The 19,063-nt window shown below is 45.5% G+C and overlaps 1 long non-coding RNA gene across 1 annotated transcript in view; it reads left to right on the top strand.

Moving 5' to 3' along the window:
* The first annotated feature begins 580 nt into the window (after positions 1-580).
* Positions 581-19,063, top strand: part of LOC113981737 — a 27,815-nt gene continuing 9,332 nt past the window's right edge. Inside the window, exons 1-3 of the long non-coding RNA XR_003538514.1 lie at positions 581-593; positions 4,688-4,696; positions 5,992-5,994. This is a non-coding gene — a long non-coding RNA (uncharacterized LOC113981737). The remainder of the gene's footprint in view (positions 594-4,687; positions 4,697-5,991; positions 5,995-19,063) is intronic.

Here is a 19,063-nt window from a genome sequence, read left to right as displayed (position 1 = left end):
AAGCTATCTTTTACCGCACTGTATAATAATCTGGGGCACATATATTACTGATCCATTCTTGGCTTTGTCCAGGAGAACTAAGTTCTTTCCTGCAAGTAAAAAATCAAAGACATGATTCGGGCAAATGGATGGGAGTACTGTCCCACATTTTTAGATTAGCATGCTTAGTTAGGAACATCCTCAAGCTAATCTAAGCGCTGCAGTATAACTGCTTGTCTTGCAAGTCCAAGTGCAATTTTTAGTGTACAAAGTTTTTATACAAAATACAAAAAAAGTTATCATGAAAAAGGTTTTCATACAGACACATATACAAAGCAAAAACTGTGGCTTTACTGTTGGTGGGGTTATAAGTAAAATTAATTCACTTTCAAATTTAGTTGTATTATCCCAGGTTGCTTTTTCTGTTTTGTTTTTTTTCTGGGCAAATTACCTTCATCACATTCCTTTACAATTACTGTTACACTAAGTTGCACCCACAACTGAGAAGTGTGTGTGGTGCAGAATGTACTATAGTTACCATATAGATTAACATAGATAAAAGAAGTGATGTAAAGTTAAAAACCATCTTAGGACACATGGTAGGAAACTTAATAGTACATCAAATATGTTCAAGTGAGAACTACAAGTATTTCCAAAAATGGTTGCAGGTCTTGAGAGCTGGTAAAGGTTTTCCAGTATTTTATCTCTGTCCCATTTGCAGTCCATAGATGCAACTCCTTCTGGTATAGGAAGGGGGACTCAACCATTTTTCATGTAATATTTCTCTTGTTTTGTTAAAATCATTTAGTTCACTTGTCAATATCTCTGAAATATTTAGCCAAATCATCATAATAAATTCAAAGCCTTCTGAGGAAGAACTGGGAAAGTTAATATATATTTGCATGATTTCAAATATGCATAAATTCTTGTACCAACTCTCAAGTTAAATTTGGTTGATTTTTTTTAATTCTCAATTGGTTGAAACAAAATCATATATCCATAAGATAAAAGTAAAAGCTTTTTCCATGTCATTCTTTTTTTAGTAAAAAGACAAAATGATTTTAGCAAAATTAACAATACATAAAATGGTTTGTCTTATATTTGGTCTCCCAACAAGTCACTTGTGATGAAAACACAAACAAATCACAAACATTATTAAACTGATAATACAAGCAATTATGGGGACAGTTAGAAGTTTCATTGGTTCCCACACAGCTCCATCTCCTCTGTTGGCAGGTTCCTATAAAAAGATAAGTGAAAATTCAGCCTACCTATAAACTAATCATGAGAAAAAAAAAGGACCAATCCATCGAGTGTTGATTTGATGGTCCTGTGTCTACCACAAAGGTAAAAGGGCCTAAGGGAAAAATGATTATTACATCTCCATAGCCTTCTGTAAGCCTTCTCATGTAAATCCAATGGGAGTTTCCCCAGTCCAAACTGGTTCCCTTGATCTTCAGTGGGGGGGTGCTGGCATTCCTAGAAAAAGAAAACAACACAAACTTCCCTGGCAAGTTACTCCTTAGTGAATCAAGTTGTTTAACTGCATGAACTTGATATCTTTCAGGTGGAGTTTTAACTTCTATTTCATGAAGTGCTTACTGCTCTGTTATTGTTGCTTGTCCAGTCTTATCAGGGGGGTCTCCTCCTATTCATTTCATGTTGGAGGGAGTGAGACTGCGTGTAAAAATTCCACAAGTGCTGCAGCTTGTGAATTACAGAGTGCTTTAGCTGCTTGGGTTGGGTTTCTTTCAGGGTTTTTAACAGGTTTTTACTTCTCATGGAGCATGAATTAACTTTATCAGTTCACTAGACTACACTTGCTCCATTTACTCCAGTGATTTTAACTTTTTGCCATCTGGGAAGTGCTTCCAGCTTCTCGGCATCCCACTGCATTAATATTGACTGAATTTCAATCTCACCTGATTTATGGCCAGACTTTGATATCTCAGTAGCCGTTTTAGTAGCAGTTTGCTGACCCTGGCAATCATTTATGGTTTCAGTTTTAATTAAGGGTCGACATGCTACTTTCTCATCATCAGATATCAATGCAAATGTTACGTTTTGCTCTTTATCAGAACAGAATCATTTACGGTCTCTCAAGTCCTCCACTGAACACAGTAAGTTTGAGTTACAAGACCACGTTTCAGAGAATGTTACAGGTTCTACATCCTGCAATTCTTCCCATAAGATTCTCTCTCTCTTGTGCACATTGCAAAGCTCGGCTTGAAGCTTTTGGACATGATCATGCTTGGCAGCAAGCAATGCCTCTGCCTGCAGCCTTTTTTCCTGTTCCTCATTTAACTGAAAACACAATTCTTTCACCAAATCTTGTAAAGATAGCATTATTTCATCTTCAGATTTCTGAGTAACCAATTGCTTATTGTTCCAATTTTCTCCTGCTACGTCCACCCTAGGGGTTGAAGGGCGATTGAGAAATTTTCTAAGGAAGGACAACAAAACACTCTCTGTACATTGGCTGCCCAGGACAGTCATTTTCTCCAAAAGTTCATACAGAAGGAACTGATGCCTAAAATGGGAGGAAAAAACTCTCCAAACAATATTAGTATAATAAGATAGAGAGCAGCTCTTTAATGAAGGCCTTCAGGTGCACACAATACACAGGTGCATGTGGGGAATAGGCAGGTTGAAGGCCTGAAAAAAACCAGACCTTTGCAGAGTATTAAGCAACTCATCACAGGGATGAGTCTGCAGCTCTGAAAACCTACCACCTCTCCAGGTGACAACTAGCAGCCAATCAGATGCTGCGGTTACGGTTTTTGCCTTATAAGGAAAGTTTCTCCGTTTGTGTTTGGTTATAAAAGCTGCATGGCTAGGTTTCGCGAACGAAGATTTGGGAAGGGCTTTACCCACGCTTGTTGCAAGCACGTTGGTGGCTAAAAAGGCCAATACGAGATAGGCATGACCGGTTGCAAAAGGCACAACAGAAAGACTCCTTAGATGGTAAATTCTGCAAGGCACGATTCTTTCTGCATTGTCTTTTCTCCTCAAGGGTGATCCTGCGTGCTTTCTCAAAGGCATTAGCAGCGTTATTGATGGTGTGTCTCCAGGCCTCCCGATTGGAGGCCAGAGTAGACCAGTTATGGTGGTCAATATGGCCAAGGCTGAGATGTTGTTTCAGGGAGTCCTTGTATCTTTTCTTTGGGGCTCCTCTCATGCGGCATACGGTGGCAAGTTCACCATAAAGCAGGATCTTAGGAAGGCGGTGGTCCTTCATCCTGGAGACGTGCCCTGCCCAACGCAGCTGTGTTCTCAGCAACATGGCCTCAATACTTGTGACTGCTGCTTGTTCCAGAACTGATGTATTGGTCACATAATCTGATCAGTGGATGTTTAGGATTGTACGGAGGCAGCGTTGATGGAAGCGTTCTAGGAGATGCAGGTGGTGGTGGTAGATGACCCATGATTCAGATCCATATAAGAGAGTAGACAGCACTATGGCTCTGTAAACACTGATCTTTGTACTTTTCTTCAGGTGTTTATTTCGCCAAACTCTTTTATGAAGCTTTCCGAAGGCACTATACACCTTTGCTAACCTGTTGTCTATCTCTCCATCAATCTTACCATCTGAGGAGATGAGGCTGCCGAGGTAATTGAACTGCTGGACTGCTTTGAGTTCTGATTGGCCAATGGTGATGTGGGGATGATGGGGGACTTCCTGAGGTGCAGCTTGATGGAGAACTTCTGTCTTCTTTAAGATGACTTCCAGCCCAAAGAGCTCAGCAGAGTCTGCAAAGCAGGATGTTAAACGCTGCAGGGCTGCTTCTGTGTGGGCAACAAGGGCGGCATCATCAGCATAAAGCAGCTCCCGGACAAGGTGGTATAAGGTCTTGGTGTGGGCCTTCAGTCGCCTTAGGTTGAATAGGCTTCCATCAGTACGATATCGAATGTAGATACCGTCCTGATCATCGAGGTCTGCCGTGGTCCTTTGGAACATCATGCTGAAAAAGACTGTGAAGAGGGTAGGAGCGAGAACGCAGCCTTGTTTCACGCCATTCTTTGTTAGAAAGGGCTCAGAAAGTGTGTTGCCGTATCTGACTTGGCCGTGCTGATCCTCGTGGAGTGAGATGATCATTTTAAGGAATTTGGGGGGACAGCCTAAACGTTCCAAAATCTGCCAAAGACCTTTTCTGCTCACAGTATGGAAAGCCTTGGTGAGGTTGACAAAGGTTACATAGAGACCTTTATTCTGTTCCCTACACTTCTCTTGCAGTTGTCTGAGAACAAATACCATGTCTGTGGTACTCCTGTTGGCTCTGAAACCGCACTGACTTTCAGGTAGAATTTCTTCTGCTATAGCGAGTATTAGTCTGTTCAAGAGTATTCTTGCCAGGATTTTGCCAGCAATAGAGAGCAGAGTAATACAATGGTAAATTGAGCAATCTGATTTAATTCCTTTCTTCTTATACAAAGTGATGATGACTGCATCACGAAGGTCTGAAGGTAGTTCGCCTACTTCCCAACAGTGCACCACAAACTAGTGAAATTTGCCATGGAGTGCAAGGCCCCCATGTTTCCAGACTTCAGGTGGAATTCCATCAACCCCAGCTACCTTGCCGATTTTCACCTGCTGTATGGCAGTGAGGGTTTCTCCTAAAGTGGGGGCAGTATCCAATTCATACTTTACTGGTTGTTGTGTGATGGACTGAATTGCTGAGTCTTGGACTACACGGTTGGTACTGAAAAGAGTCTGAATGTGTTCAGACCATCTATTCAGAATGGATGTTTTATCTGTCAGAAGCGTTTGCCCATCAGCGCTGAGTAGAGGGTTTTGTACCTGGTATGTAGGCCCGTATGCTGTTTTCAGGGCCTCGTAGAATCCTTTGTGATCACCTGCTTCTGTGCATAGTTGAGTTTTTGCAGCTAGATCCATCCACCACTTGTTCTGGATGTCACGGAGTTTCTGTTGGAGCTTGCTGCATGCAAGACGAAAGGCTATTTTTCTTGCGTGACAGGATGGCAGTGCAAGGTGTGCTTGGTGGGCAGTTCTCTTCTTCCTCAACAATTCCTGGATTTCTTGATTGTTTTCATCAAACCAGTCCTTGTTCTTCTTGAGGGAGAACCCTAAGGATTCTTCGGAGGGTTGCAGGATGCTGTTTTTAATATGGTGCCAAATTGATTCAGGGGAGGAATCTGCAGAATCTGTGGAATGGTTTTCGAGCCGAGTTTGAAGGTTAGCCTGGAATCTCTCTCTTGCCGCGGCTGATTGGAGATCGTTAACTTGGAGTCTTCTCCTTGGGATACCGCCCCTTTTAGGTTTGAATGAGAGATTGATGTTGAGTTTACAGCGCACAAGCTGATGGTCTGTTTGGCATTCTGCGCTGGGCATCACGCGGATATGGGGGACATCATGGATATCTCTCCGTCGCACCAAGACATAATCGATGAGGTGCCAATGCTTAGATCTGGGGTGCATCCAGATTGTCTTCAGACTATTTTTCTGCTGAAAGATAGTGTTGGTGATGGTAAACTGTTGCTCCGCGCAGAATTCTAGCAGAAGTCGACCATTATCGTTGCAGTTTCCAACACCATGCTTGCCTAATATGCCTTTCCATGCTTCAAAATTCTTACCTACTCTGGCGTTGAAATCACCAAGGATAATGATCTTATCACCTGCAGACACCTTTTGGGTAAGACGGCACAGGTCAGCGTAAAATTTATCTTTTTCAGCAGGGTCAGCTTGGAGAGTTGGGGCATATATACTAAAGAGGACAATGTGTTGGTTGTTGTGGAGTGGAAGGCGTAGGGCGATAATGCGGTCAGAGTGACCTGTTGGCAGATTTTCGAGTTTGGGAAGAATAGAGTTTTTGATCATGAAGTCGACACCTGAGAGATGTTTTTTGGTTCTGGACTTACCTGACCAAAAGAGTGTGTAACCGGCACCATGTTCTCTGAGGCTGCCTTCCTCGTGAAGGCGAACTTCACTGAGAACAGCAATGTCGATGCTGAGACAAGCCAGTTCATGGGCAATTAGGGCAGAACGTTGCTCAGGACGTCCGCTGTTCGCAGAATCGAGCATGGTTCTGATGTTCCAACATGCTAGAGTTAATTTAGGTACACCTTTGGAGGCAGGTGCATGCCTTTGTCTTTTGCTCTTTGTGCGACCGCATTGGAAGATGCCCGTTGGTCTGCGGTTAACCAACCGGGTGAAGGTGGAGATGAACTTTGTTTAGGCCACCTTTTCTAGGCCCCTCTCCGAGTGGAGCAAGCAGTGCTGTCCTTGAAAAGGCTGCTTGGTTGTTCAGGGTGCTGACCCAAGAGACTGTCATCTCCGTCAGTCTCAAATGACCAATATCCTGAACTGCCTGCATGCAGGGTTGGGTCTGCAGCTTCCAGTGCACCTTTCACCTGCTGTTTCGACCCTTGCCCGTCGCTACAGGACTTTTTGCATGTGGGTAAAGCCTTCAAGCCTGCGCAATGGATTTTTAGGTGAGATGCAGTATGCGCGGAACTGAACCCACCCTTTAATCCTGAGGTTCATCTGCCAGGGCCGAGCGAGCTTGGATGGTGGCAGTGAGGTCCTCAGGACGTAGGTTTGATTAGAGTAACCTTCTCTTAGATGGATGGCCTTATGGGACTAAGCGAGCTCCATCTGCCTGGGTTTGGAATTAGAGTTGTCCTTCTCCTAGGATGACTGCCAGAAGGCTAATGAGCTCATCCTGCCCAAGAATGTAGTGTATCTGGTCCTATGGTTTTGGCCTGTCTGGCATGGGCAACCCTACCGAAGGCATGTACCATCGCCAGCATAGCTCGCAACCGCATAGGGGCACACAGGTTACTTTCCTGTTAGAACGGTTTGGGCAAGTCTTTCATTTCCTACTTTACCCACCTATTTATATACAACCATAAGGAGATACCCAGGAACAGCCCTTTGTCCTGCCTACCCTTTCAGGATGTAACAGAGCAAAGCAAATATATCCAGAACATGCCGAACCTGGGCAGTAGCCGCAGGTGAGTCAAAAACAAATAAATAAATAGACAAACAAACGAACCAACCGACCAACCGTTCTGGCCCCCGTACCTATCCAAGGCTGGGGTGCCTTTCAAGGCCCCAGCCTGGCCGGGACCCCCATCAATCTAAAAGAACCTACTATCGTGGTGTAGCTCAGCTGAACATAAGGAAAAATTCGCTGGAAGGAAGTGACGAAAAAGAGCTCTTAATTACCTTACGCTGGACGATAAGGTAAGCAGCCGAGAACAAAATGGGAATTCCCTTAACTAAACAGCAAAAGGCAGTCTCGAAAGCCTTTGCTAAAATCCTTAAAAAATACAGGAGGACAGTAGAGGAAGAATATTTAGAACACCTCCTGTTGTGGGAGGCTCTGCACGCTCATGCCACCTCTGGAGAGGAGCTGCAGAAGCAGCAGGAGCAGGAGTACAAGTGCAAGCAGCTGGAGGAGCAACGGTAGGTGGAGAGGCTGCAAAGGCAGCTCCAGTAGAAGTGGAACTACCAGGTGTCCATGCAGCAGCAGCAGCAGTGGAACTACCTGGTGTCCCTGCAGCAGCAGCAGCTGCTGCCATGCCACCTATCCTGTGGAATAGGTTTATGTGCTGAAGTTTTGGTGAAATGCCATGTTCTTGGTTGTATCTTACTCCTGTAAACACCTTTTGCCAAGATATCTTATAAAGCAAAAAAAAAAAAAAAGAAAACAAACCCCTGACAAAAACAGTCTCTGCCAGGAGAAAAGAAAAGAGAAAAAAAAAAGGTAAAAAACCCTCTTGGGAAACTCTGCCTTTGCAAAAGAAGAGATAAGGTGTGTTCATACAAAAGAAATCGTTTGTTGCTTATTAACTGAGTGGAGATAAATCCTTTTGTCTCCTGTCCCTGTCCTGGGGTGGGGAAAAGCAAAACTTTCCTACTTACTCTCTGTTTGGGGAAAGAAATTCTCTTGCCTTGCAGTCTGAAGGGGGGGGGCACAGAAAATCCAAACCTCTCCTCCCTCGCTTTGAATCTCCCTACCTTACAAGATATGGGGGAGGAGAAGTGAAGCACAGCAAACTAAAATCTCTCCCATCACTCAACTTAGCTCTCTTATCAGCTGCTTGCTTCTACCATTGTGGGGGAGGGATGTTTTCTGTTTTAGGATATCTGTGGTTACTTCTAACACTCTTATGGGGGGGGTAAAAAAGCAGCAGGCAAAAGCCCGAAACCTTTTGGGAAAGCAAAAAAGACTACCTTCCTCAAGGAAAATTAAGGAACCAATTAAAGCTAAACCTGCTGCCTAAAAACCAAAGATTCTCAAGTAAATAAATAAATAAATCGAGTTCCCTTTTGTTATCTAAAGCCCTTAAAGTTGCCTTTACATTGTCACCCTCTGAGATCAGTCACTGTATAAATTTACATTGTTATTGATTGGGAGTGTCTGAGTTTATCTCCACAAAACCAGAATACTGGACACATGCCTGAATAAGTGATAGCGAGCCATCTCAGTAAAAATGGAAAGAACCGTTATCTGATTCCTGTGATATCTACAAATGAGAACTCTCAGAAAAGAACCATACGAACAGTGCAGTCTAATAAAGCAACAACAGAATTAGACTGTAAAAGTAAAAACCACTAAATGCTCTGCTTTTTGTGTTTGCAGCACAGAATCTTCTAGAGTAACAACGTAATACTACGTTTTGTTTTGTTGTTAAAATAATGTTTGTTTTCTAATTGTTTTAGTTATCTTTTACACACATATTTGATCCCTTCTGCCCTTATAGTATTAGAACATACAGCACTTAAGGTCACACACAGTTTCACCAAAACCAATCAGCGAAGGCAATGCAAAAACAGAATAGGGATGCAGAACATGTATGTATGGAGTGTGAAAGGGCGGTCGCCTGCACGAATGAAAAAATGTGTGTGTGTGAGAATTCAAACAATAATGCCTCAAATAAAAACACACTTATACAACAGTTTGTCAACAAATTTTGCCTGCACCTTCTATCAACACTAACCCTCAAGGTCTGTCCTTAAAAAACAAAAAGGGGGAGTACGGGATTAACACCACAGGAATGTGTTGCCAAAGCCTGCTATATATTAAATTTTTAAATCGAACACAAATGATGTGAAACCTCAGGGAAAAGCCCAAATTATAATTAAAAACTTGCAAACAGACCAGTGGAAAGGACCTTTTCCCATCTGTCCAGGGAGAGTTTAGTTTGGCTGAACGCCAGGTGTCCACCGAGGCTGCACAGATCTCTCCCTCCCCCCCCGAGGGAAAAGGGGAGATGAAGAAAAAAACGTAAAAACCCGGGATTTACCAAGAAAGGCAGTTTTATATTTACACAGAGAAGAAAAAACTATAAGCACTATCTATATACAGGGAAAATTAATAATAAAGACTACTTCCCTACTATTTTACATCACACTCATATCCTATATTCGCCTATATCCCGTGCTTATATAGGTCTTGTCTTCTATGGTTGTTTCATCATTGAGCACCAGCATCGGCTTAGTTCAGGTCTTCCTCATCTAGTGACTTTCCCTGCAACATACAACTCAGAATACAAATTAGTTTTTCCCCAAGGTTAGATCTCCTTGAGGCACACACTGGGTCTCCCCATCTTCTCTCATTATCCACCAAGTACATCCAGGTTTTTGAGTAAAGACGATCCCATGAATGGGTTTGCCTTTGCTCGAGGGAGGGTTAACCCAAACTGTTTTACCTAACATATCTCTCAAGTGAATTACTGGGACTTTGTCTCCATCCACAGTGTGAAGGGGTTCTGATTGGGCAGGGCCAGCTCGATTGACGGAGCCTCTAATGTTGACTAACCAAGTAGCTTTTGCTAGGTGCTGATCCCAGTTTTTGAAAGTCCCTCCACTCAATGTCTTCAAAGTAGTTTTCAACAATCCATTACATCGCTCAACTTTTCCAGCGGCTGGTGTGCCGGGGTTTTGAAGTTGTTAACTCACTTGTCTACCATTGGTTTCTGTGTTGCCATAGTTATTATATTGTGTCCTTGCATTGGCTAGCCAAATGGCAAATCCCCTCCTTTGCCTAGCACTGGTGCATGATATGGGATATGATATACCCATTCAATGCCATGTTCCCTGGTCCAAGTAGTAACTAAACTGTTTTTGAAATGAGTCCCATTGTCTGACTCAGTTTGCTCTGGGGTACCTCGTCACCACAGTACTTGCATTTCAAGACCCAGAATGGTATTTCGGACAGTTGCATGAGGCACCGGATAAGTCTCTAACCATCCAGTGGTTACTTCTACAATAGTGAGCACATAGCGCTTACCTTGGCAAGTCTGTGGCAGTGTGATATAGTCAACCTGCCAAGCCTCCCTGTATCTATACTTATTCCAATGTCCACCATACCATAGGGGTTTCACTCTTTTTGCTTGTTTGATGGCAGCACGTCTCACAATCATGGATAACCTAGGAAATAGTGTCCATGGTTAGATCCACCCCTCAGTCTCGCTCCCATCTATAGGTGGGATCTCTGCCCTAATGACCTGAAGCATCATGGGCCCATCGAGCTAGGAACAACTCTCCCTTATGCTGCCAGTCTAGATCTACTTGCGACACCTTGACTTGTGCAGCTTGGTCTGCTTGTTTGTTGTTGTGATGTTCCTCATTAGCTCGATTTTTGAGTACATGAGCATCTACATGGCGAACTCTCACAGTCAGCTTCTCAGTTCGAGCGGCAATGTCTTGCCATAAATCAGCAGCCCAAACAGGTTTTCCTCTACGCTTCCAATTAATCTTCTTCCACCGATCCAGTCACCCCCACAGAGCATTGGCTATCATCCATGAGTCGGTGTAGAGGTAAAGCTTTGGTCATTTCTCTCGTTCGGCAATGTCCAGAGCCAGTTGAACGGCTTTGAGTTCTGCAAATTGACTCGATTCACCTTCTCCACTCGATTCAGCTTCTGTCACTTGTCGGGTAGGACTCCAGACAGCTGCTTTCCACTTCTGATTTTTCCCTACAATACGGCAAGAACCATCAGTGAAGAGGGCATAACGTGTTTCTTATTTGGGTAACTGATTGTATGGTGGAGCTTCCTCAGCCCGATCCACTTCTTCTTCTTCTTCCTCATCAGTCAAACTGAAGTTTCCACCTTCAGGCCAATTCATTATGATCTCTAGGATTCCAGGGCAATTCGAGTTTCTGATTCAGGCACGCTGTGTAATCAAAGCAATCCATTTACTCCATGTAGCATCAGTGGCGTGATGCGTAGAGGGCACCTTTCCCTTGAACATCCAGTTCAGCACTGGTAGTCGGGGTGCCAGGAGAAGCTGTACTTCCGTGCCAATCACCTCTGAGGCTGCTTGTATTCCTTCATAAGCTGCTAGGATTTCCTTCTCCCTAGGGGTGTAGTTGGTTTCAGATCCTCTGTAGCTTCGGCTCCAGAAACCGAGTGGTCAGCCTCGGGTCTCACCAGGCACCTTTTGCCAAAGGCTCCAGGAGGGACCATTATCCCCGGTTGCAGAATAAAGTACATTTTTCACGTTTGGTTCTGTCCTGACTGGTCCAAGGGCCACGTCATGTGCAATCTCCTGTTTAATCTGTTTAAAGGCTTGCTGTTGTTCAGGACCCCATTGGAAATCATTCTTCTTACGGGTCACTAAGTAAAGAGGGCTCACAATTTGACTGTGTTCCAGAATATGCATCCTCCAAAAACCTATGGTCCCCAGGAAAGCTTGTGTTTCTTTCTTGTTAGTTGGTGGAGCCATCACTATGATCTTGTTGATGACTTCTGTTGGAATTTGACGGTGTCCATCTTGCCATTTCACTCCTAAGAATTGAATCTCTTTGGCAGGTCCCTTGACCTTACTCTTTTTGATGGCAAAACCATCGTTGAGGAGAATTTGGATGATTTCTTTTCCTTTTTCAAAAACTTCCTCTGCTGTGTCCCCTCATACAATAATATCATCAATATATTGTATGTGTTCTGGAGCCTCACCCTTCTCTAGTGTAGCCTGGATCAGTCTGCAGCAGATGGTGGGACTGTGTTTCCACCCCTGGGGCAGTCGGTTCCAGGTGTACTGCACGCCCCTCCACGTGAAAGAGAACTGTGGCCTGCACTCTGCTGCCAAGGGGATGGAGAAGAATGCATTTGCAATATCAGTGGTGGTGTACCTTTTCACTGCCTTGGACTCCAGTTCATACTGGAGCTCCAACATGTCTGGCACAGCGGCACTCAACAGCGGGGTAACTTCATTCAAGCCATGATAGTCCACAGTCAGTCTCCATCCTCCATCAGATTTACGTACAGACCAGATGGGGCTATTGAAGGGTGAGTGGGTCTTACTGACCACCCCTTGGCTCTCCAGCTCTCGGATCATCTTATGGATGGGGATCACAGCATCTCGGTTCGTTCGGTATTGTCGTCTATGTACTGTTGTAGTGGCCGTCGGCACTTGTTGATCCCTGACTCGCAGCAACCTCACAATGGAAGGATCTTCTGAGAGGCCAGGCAGGGTAGATAATTGTTTAAATTTCTCTGTAGCCACTGTGGCTACACCAAAAGCCCATCGATACCCCTTTGGATTTTTGAACTATCCTCTCTTGAGGTAATCAATGCCAAGGATGCAAGGGGCCTCTGGACCAGTCACAATGGGATACTTTTCCCATTTGTCCCCTGTTAAACTCACTTCAGCCTGTAGCACTGATAATTCTTGACATCCTCCTGTCACTCCAGAAATCCAGATGGGCTCTGTGCTTTTATGCCCTGATGGCATCAAGGTGCACTGTGTGGCAGTGTCTACTAAAGCTTTGTATCTCTGCGGATCTGATGTGCCAGGTCATTGAACCCACACAGTCCAGTAAACCCTATTGTCCCTTTCCTTCTCCTGGCCAAAGGCAAGGCCCCTCTATTGTTCTTCATCAGAGTATTCACTGTCTGATCTTTGCATTTCTCAATAAGAGGTCCCCTCATCAGGATCACAGGAATTGATCCTGCGTCTCAAAGGTTGCTGATCTCTTTTCAGGGTCTCTGCATCAAGTACGTGGATGGCCTTCTTACTAGGTTTCTTCCCTCTCAATTCTCGTACCTGGGCTTCAAGTTTATAGGTAGGTTCACCATCCCACTTCTTCATGTCTTCCCCTTGGTCACGCAGAAAGAACCATAGCTCACCATGCGGTCTGCTCTTGGGGATTCCTTTCCTTCTGAGTGGGACAGAAGGAGGTCGAGACCGATCTCTTGGGCTGTCTCTGCGGCGATTCTCACATTCAGGGCACTTGTAAGGCCTCTCCATCCTCTCCCCAGTGTGGGTGCACTGGTGGTAGAGATCGGAGCTGTCTCTGAAATCTAACTTGCTGGCCCGTGGGAGTGAGGAGGCTTCCATACCTTCTGCTATACTCCACATCCAGGCACACATCATGTCCACAGTTGGTTCATCCATCTTTGGATGGTATATTGTCAACAAGCAATTAACATACGATGCAGGGTCACCTTGAATTACTTTTCTCCACATGGGCAGCGTGCGAGGTACAAGCTCTGGAGTTAGGAAGTTGTTATTGTCTGGGTCACTGTAAATCATTTCCAGTATGGCCAATTCCCACAGGTACTGGATGCCTTCCTCTGCAGTAGTCCATCTTCTTGGGGAGCTCATTAGATCTTCCTTGAATGGGTACCTTTCTCTCACGCCGAAAAGGATCCAGAGCCAAAGACTGCGAATAAATCTCTCCCTTCCAATTTCCTGCTCAATTCCACGATCTCTAGCAATGGATCCTAGTTGCTGTGCTTCATGACCTTCTAACAAGTGACTTCTAGGCCCGTTATCCCAGCATCGGAGCATCCAGGTAAGAATTCGTTCACCAGGCTGGCGGCTGTAATCTCCCCCCAAGTCCCGAAGTTCTGATGGGCTCAGGGATCAGGTAACTTTACTTTCCTGTCTAATTTCCTCTCTGATTGATCGACCTTCTATTGATGAACTGGCTCTTTGTGAACTGGCTCTTTGCCTCACCTCCTCTTCTTCTCCTGTTATTACTTCCATTAATTCCTCTCTTGGAGGCGTGGGCAGGGTAGTTCCTTCTCCTTCTTCCTCCCTTACTAATTGTGGAGGTAGGCCTGTAGGTCCTGTAGATCTCCTTATCCATGTCTTCCTTTTCACTACAGGGGCAATAATGACTTCAGATGTCGTAGTTTGGGTCCCTGTCTCAGTCATAGTCTTTTTAGAGTATTGAACTGCAGCTCGATAAGCACAGGCCAGGCCCCAGTACAGGGCAAGAAGTTGCTGGTTTTGATTGGGGTAGGCAAGGCATCCTTCCATTAAACGACATGTCAGTTTGTTGGGGTTGAATACTTGTTCTGGTGTGAAGTCCCAAACAACGGGGGATGTTAAACGCCCTAAGAACCTGCCTAAATTCATCCACATGCCCTGCCATCCAGGAACTGGCCCCTTTGAAACACATCCCAGTAAATTCTCTCTCAAAGTTTGTTTTGTCCTACAACAAGGCAACAAAGACAATACTACATTCCCCAATCCCCACAACATTCTCATCATGTTGGTTATAAGCAGCACCATGGCCAGGCAACTTAAGTAAGGATTAGTAAAAATCGCTGGTGCCTTCATTACAAGGCCCTCTACGTCAAAATTAAGAAGGGAAAGAAAATTGATTTTATCCCCCTGGAGGTCCTTTAGGGGATAAGTTCCACATCCCAAAAAGACTGTTGGTAAAAGTAAGGTTACAGAGACTGGAACTGGACGAATAGCCATGTTTATGTTATTATGTTTCCAAGTTAGCAAAACAAAAAGTAAGGCAGTGTTTATATAAACAACTTTTCCTGGCAGTGTTCCCAGGTTTCAGCACCAGATGTCCTGGGATAGTTTACTTTGGCTGAAAGTCAGGTGTCCACTGAAGCTGCACAGATCTCTCCCCCCTCCCCTCCGAGGGAAAAGGGGAGACGAAGAAAAAACTGTAAAAACCCGGGATTTACCAAGAAAGGCAGTTTTATATTTACACAGAGAAGAAAAAAAACTATAACACTATGTATATACAGGGGAAATTAACAATAAAGACTACTTCCCCACAAAAGGCATTTTCCTCCGAAGAAGAAGCAGCCCATCCACCACCGTGCAGCTACCTGGAAGAGAGAGCGAGCCCTTACTTCCTTCCCGTCTTTTATATCTGAGCTGACGTAACATAATATGGAATATCTTATTGGTAAAATACACATCAAATGACCCATCCTATTTCTGTTTCCTTCTCAGGGAGAGTAACAAACCCATTACACCATCATAACATGGGGAAGAGGGTATGCTTGTGTTTCTACAGGTTCTGGTCCAAGATGAGTGCCTGCAAGATGGGTCAAATCAGCATTGCCACAGCCATCCACATAACATTGCAGCCTTTCTCCTGCTATGGTATTCTGGACCTTCCTGGTTGGAGAACTGGCTGACAAATGACAGATGACAGATCCTTGAAGCACCGAGGCACAACAAGAAATCCTTTGGTGGAATAAGGGACATTGGGATGGCTGGGTTCTTTATTTGCCTGATGCAAGGCAAAATCTTTTTGGGGATCACTTTAAGGGATGAGGGTTAAATAGTCAGTTAAATATATGTTGCAGTTAGGATTGGTTTACATGTATATTTTCATATTTTTATACTATATTTATTGAAATACTTATAATGTTTACAATTAAACAAGTGCCCTTAAAAAATAAAAAGGGGGGAATTGTGGGGAATAGGCAGACTGAAGGCCTGGAAAAAAACAGACCTTTACAGAGTACTAAGCAACTCATCACAGGGATGAGCCTGCAGCTCTGAAAACCTGCCACCTCCCCAGGCAACAGCTAGCAACCAATCAGATGCTGCGGTTATGGTTTTTGCCTTATAAGGAATGTTTCTCCATTTGTGTTTGGTTATAAAAGGCTGCAACCTTTTGAATAAAATGTCTCAGTTCTTCACCCCCCTGAGTCTGTGATTCAATACACCACAGGTGTACACAAGTGTCTAGGGGTTCTACAATTTTATACTACTAATCCATTCAAGCTGAGAACTATCTGTCCCCAGATCCTCCCCAGATCTACCCCCCTAGCACACCTCCCCAGAACTGAGTCAGAGGTCTCAAGACTCTTTTTTTCCTCATCTTCCTCCTCCACAGGGCACACATTGTCTTTGGAACTTCTCCAAGGTTCTGGGCCTTGGTTGCTTTGGCTACAATGATATCTTGTTCCAGTCCAGGTGTTCCTGGGGGGAAAGAGAGTGACAGGGAAAGATTAAATAGAAAATGTATCACCACTCCGTGGAACCCGGTGGTGTCCCATGGGTCCTCTTCTTCTGTAGGAACCCTCACCACTGAGAAGACCAGAAGAAGAGGACCTATTGGAGATGGATGAATGAGACTGCACACACAGGATTCGATCTAGGGATTCCACCCAATTTTGCCATCTTTTCAGGTTTCCCCATGTGACATCCAGGCAGGGCTTGCACCGCTCAGCATTCATCGGTCTCTTTCTGGGAGTCTTGAGGGACAATTTCTGCATTTGTGGAATCAGATTGTGTGTCGGGTCCATTTAGCCACGTTTAGGTTTCACCAAACGTGTTGGAAGCCAGCAGGGTCCTGTGGGTGATAAAACATGCGTACCATCTTCCCCATGCTAACAACTCGACAGGACCTTGCCACTGAGTACTTTCCTGTGGGTTTTTGTACAATACTTTCGGATTTTGTTCATGCAATGAAGCGGGGGTCCCATGATGACAACCTGCCCTGCTACAATTAAATTGCTCCAAATTCAAAAAATTAAGAGTAAATACAGCTTTATCTAATTGCTCCTGGCATGTCAAGGACTCACAGGATCTTTTCTTGTAACATGGAGTCAACCTTCCTGGCAGGCAGGAGGAAGAGAAAACACATAAAACTATTCATGGGAAGATGTTTTTTCCCAGGCAGTGAAGCTTCCTTGAGTGAACATTACCTCTTTCCTCCTCAAGTAATTCTTCTGAAGATTTTTCTACACTTACACTCAGTCACTCCTCATATAGCTTCCCCTCTAGACCCTTTACCATCTTCGTAGGCCTCCTTTAGATACTCTCTAATAGCTTTATATCTTTCTTATATTGTAGTGCCCAAAATTGCACACAGTACTCAAGGTGAGGCCACACCAGTGCAGAGTAGAGCGGGACAATCACCTCCCTCGACTGCCTGGCGTTGCTGTGCTTGATGCACCCCAGCACACAGTTGGCCTCCTGACTGCCAGGGCACACTGCTGACTCATATTCAACTTGTCATCTACCAGGACCCTCAGATCCCTTTCTGCGGCACTGTTCTCCAGCATCTTATTCCCCAGTCTGTACATACATCCACAGTTGCCCCATTCCAGGTGCAGAATCCAGCACTTGCCCTTGTTAAACTTCATACAGTTGGTGATTGCCCAGCCCTCTAATTTTTCTAGGTCTCTGTGCAGGGCCGCTCTGCCTTTGAGGGAGTCAACAGCTCCTCACAGTTTAGCACATGTGATGTCCCACTGTGCAAGTTTGGAGCTGGCTCCCTGCCAAGTCTCCGAAACTTGACAACAAGGTCTCCTTCCCAGAGAGGGGAGAAAAAAAACCCAAGCAGCCAAAGTTCTAGCAAAAATATATTTTTACGTATAAAACAGAGATATACAATGAGAATATTATATAAGTGCTCTGCGCGCGCCGCGCAAGACTCCGCACTGGCCGGAAGCCCTGCGCCCGCGACGCAGGACCCCGCACGGGTCGGGAGCTTCTGCGGGCGCTGAAGGGGTCCCACACCGGTGGGGGGGGGAGGGGGCGGGGGGGGGGGCGGGGGGGACTCCGCGCCAGCCGGAAGTCTCTGCACGCGCCGTGCAAGACTCCGCGCTGGCCGGAAGCCCTGCGCCCGCGGCACAGGACCCCGCACGGGTTGGGAGCTTCTGCGCGCGTTGCAGGGGTCCCGCGCCCCGCGCGCTCCGTGCACGCGGTTTGGAGCCCAGGCACAGCTACAGCAGGAGTAAGGAGAGAGAAAGAGAGAGGGGGAGCCTTTCCGGCTGGTACTGCACCCCCATGGAAGAGGAGAGGGCAGCTTTGGAGCACACAGAGGTTTGCCGTTCCAGGTTTGGGGGGGGAGGGGGCAGGGAAGGGGAAGGGAGCAGAGGGGAAGGGTTTTGAGCAGGTCGTGGTTGTCCTCTGACTGGCGGGTGGGAGAGCGGGGCTGTCCCGTAAGAAATGTCACAGGTGAACAATGTGCCTGAAATTTGTGGTGACACAGTGGGGGAAGGATAACGTCAGGGTGGATAGTGGGTTCTTTTAGATTGATGGGGATCCCAGCCAGGCTGGGGCCTTGAAAGGCACCCCAACCTTGGATAGGTACAGGGGCCAGAACGGTTGGTCGGTTGGTTTGTTTGTTTGTCTATTTACTTATTTACTTTTGGCTCACCTGCGGCCACTGCCCAGGTTCGGCATGTTCTGGATATATTTGCTTTGCTCTGTTACATCCTGAAAGGGTGGGCAGGACAAAGGGCTGTTCCTGGTTATCTCCTTATGATGGTATATAAATAGGTGTTAGTAAAGTAGGAAATGAAAGATTTGCCCAACTCATTCTAACAGGTACGTAGCCTTTGTACCCCTATGTGGTTGCGAGCTATGCTGGCAATGGTTCATGCCTTCGGTAGGGTCGCCCATGCCAGACAGGTCAAAACCATAGGACCAGATACACTACATTCTTGGGCAGGATGAGCTCGTTAGCCTTCTGGCAGTCATCCTAGGAGAAGGACAACTCTCATCCCAAACCCGGGCAGATGGAGCTCGCTTAGCCCTGTAAGGTCATCCATCTAAGAGAAGGTTACTCTAATCAAACCTATGTCCTGAGGACCTCACTGCCACCGTCCAAGCTTGCTCGATCCTGGCAGATGAACCTTAGGATTAAAGGGTGGGTTCAGTTCCGCGCATACTGCATCTCACCTAAAAAATCCATTGCGCAGGCTTGAAGGCTTTACCCACATGCAAAAAGTCCTGCAGCGACAGGTAAGGGTCGAAACAGCAGGTGAAAGGTGCACTGGGAGCCGCAGACCCAACCCTGCATGCAGGCGGTTCAGGATATTGGTCATTTGAGACTGACGGAGATGACAGTCTCTTGGGGCAGCACCCTGAACGACCAAGCAGCCTTTTCAAGGA

This window comes from Neopelma chrysocephalum, unplaced genomic scaffold (assembly GCF_003984885.1).
Source record: "Neopelma chrysocephalum unplaced genomic scaffold, ASM398488v2 Primary Assembly neopelma1_96738, whole genome shotgun sequence".
Lineage (NCBI taxonomy): Eukaryota > Metazoa > Chordata > Aves > Passeriformes > Pipridae > Neopelma > Neopelma chrysocephalum.
This window is presented reverse-complemented; position numbering and strand designations above follow the sequence as displayed.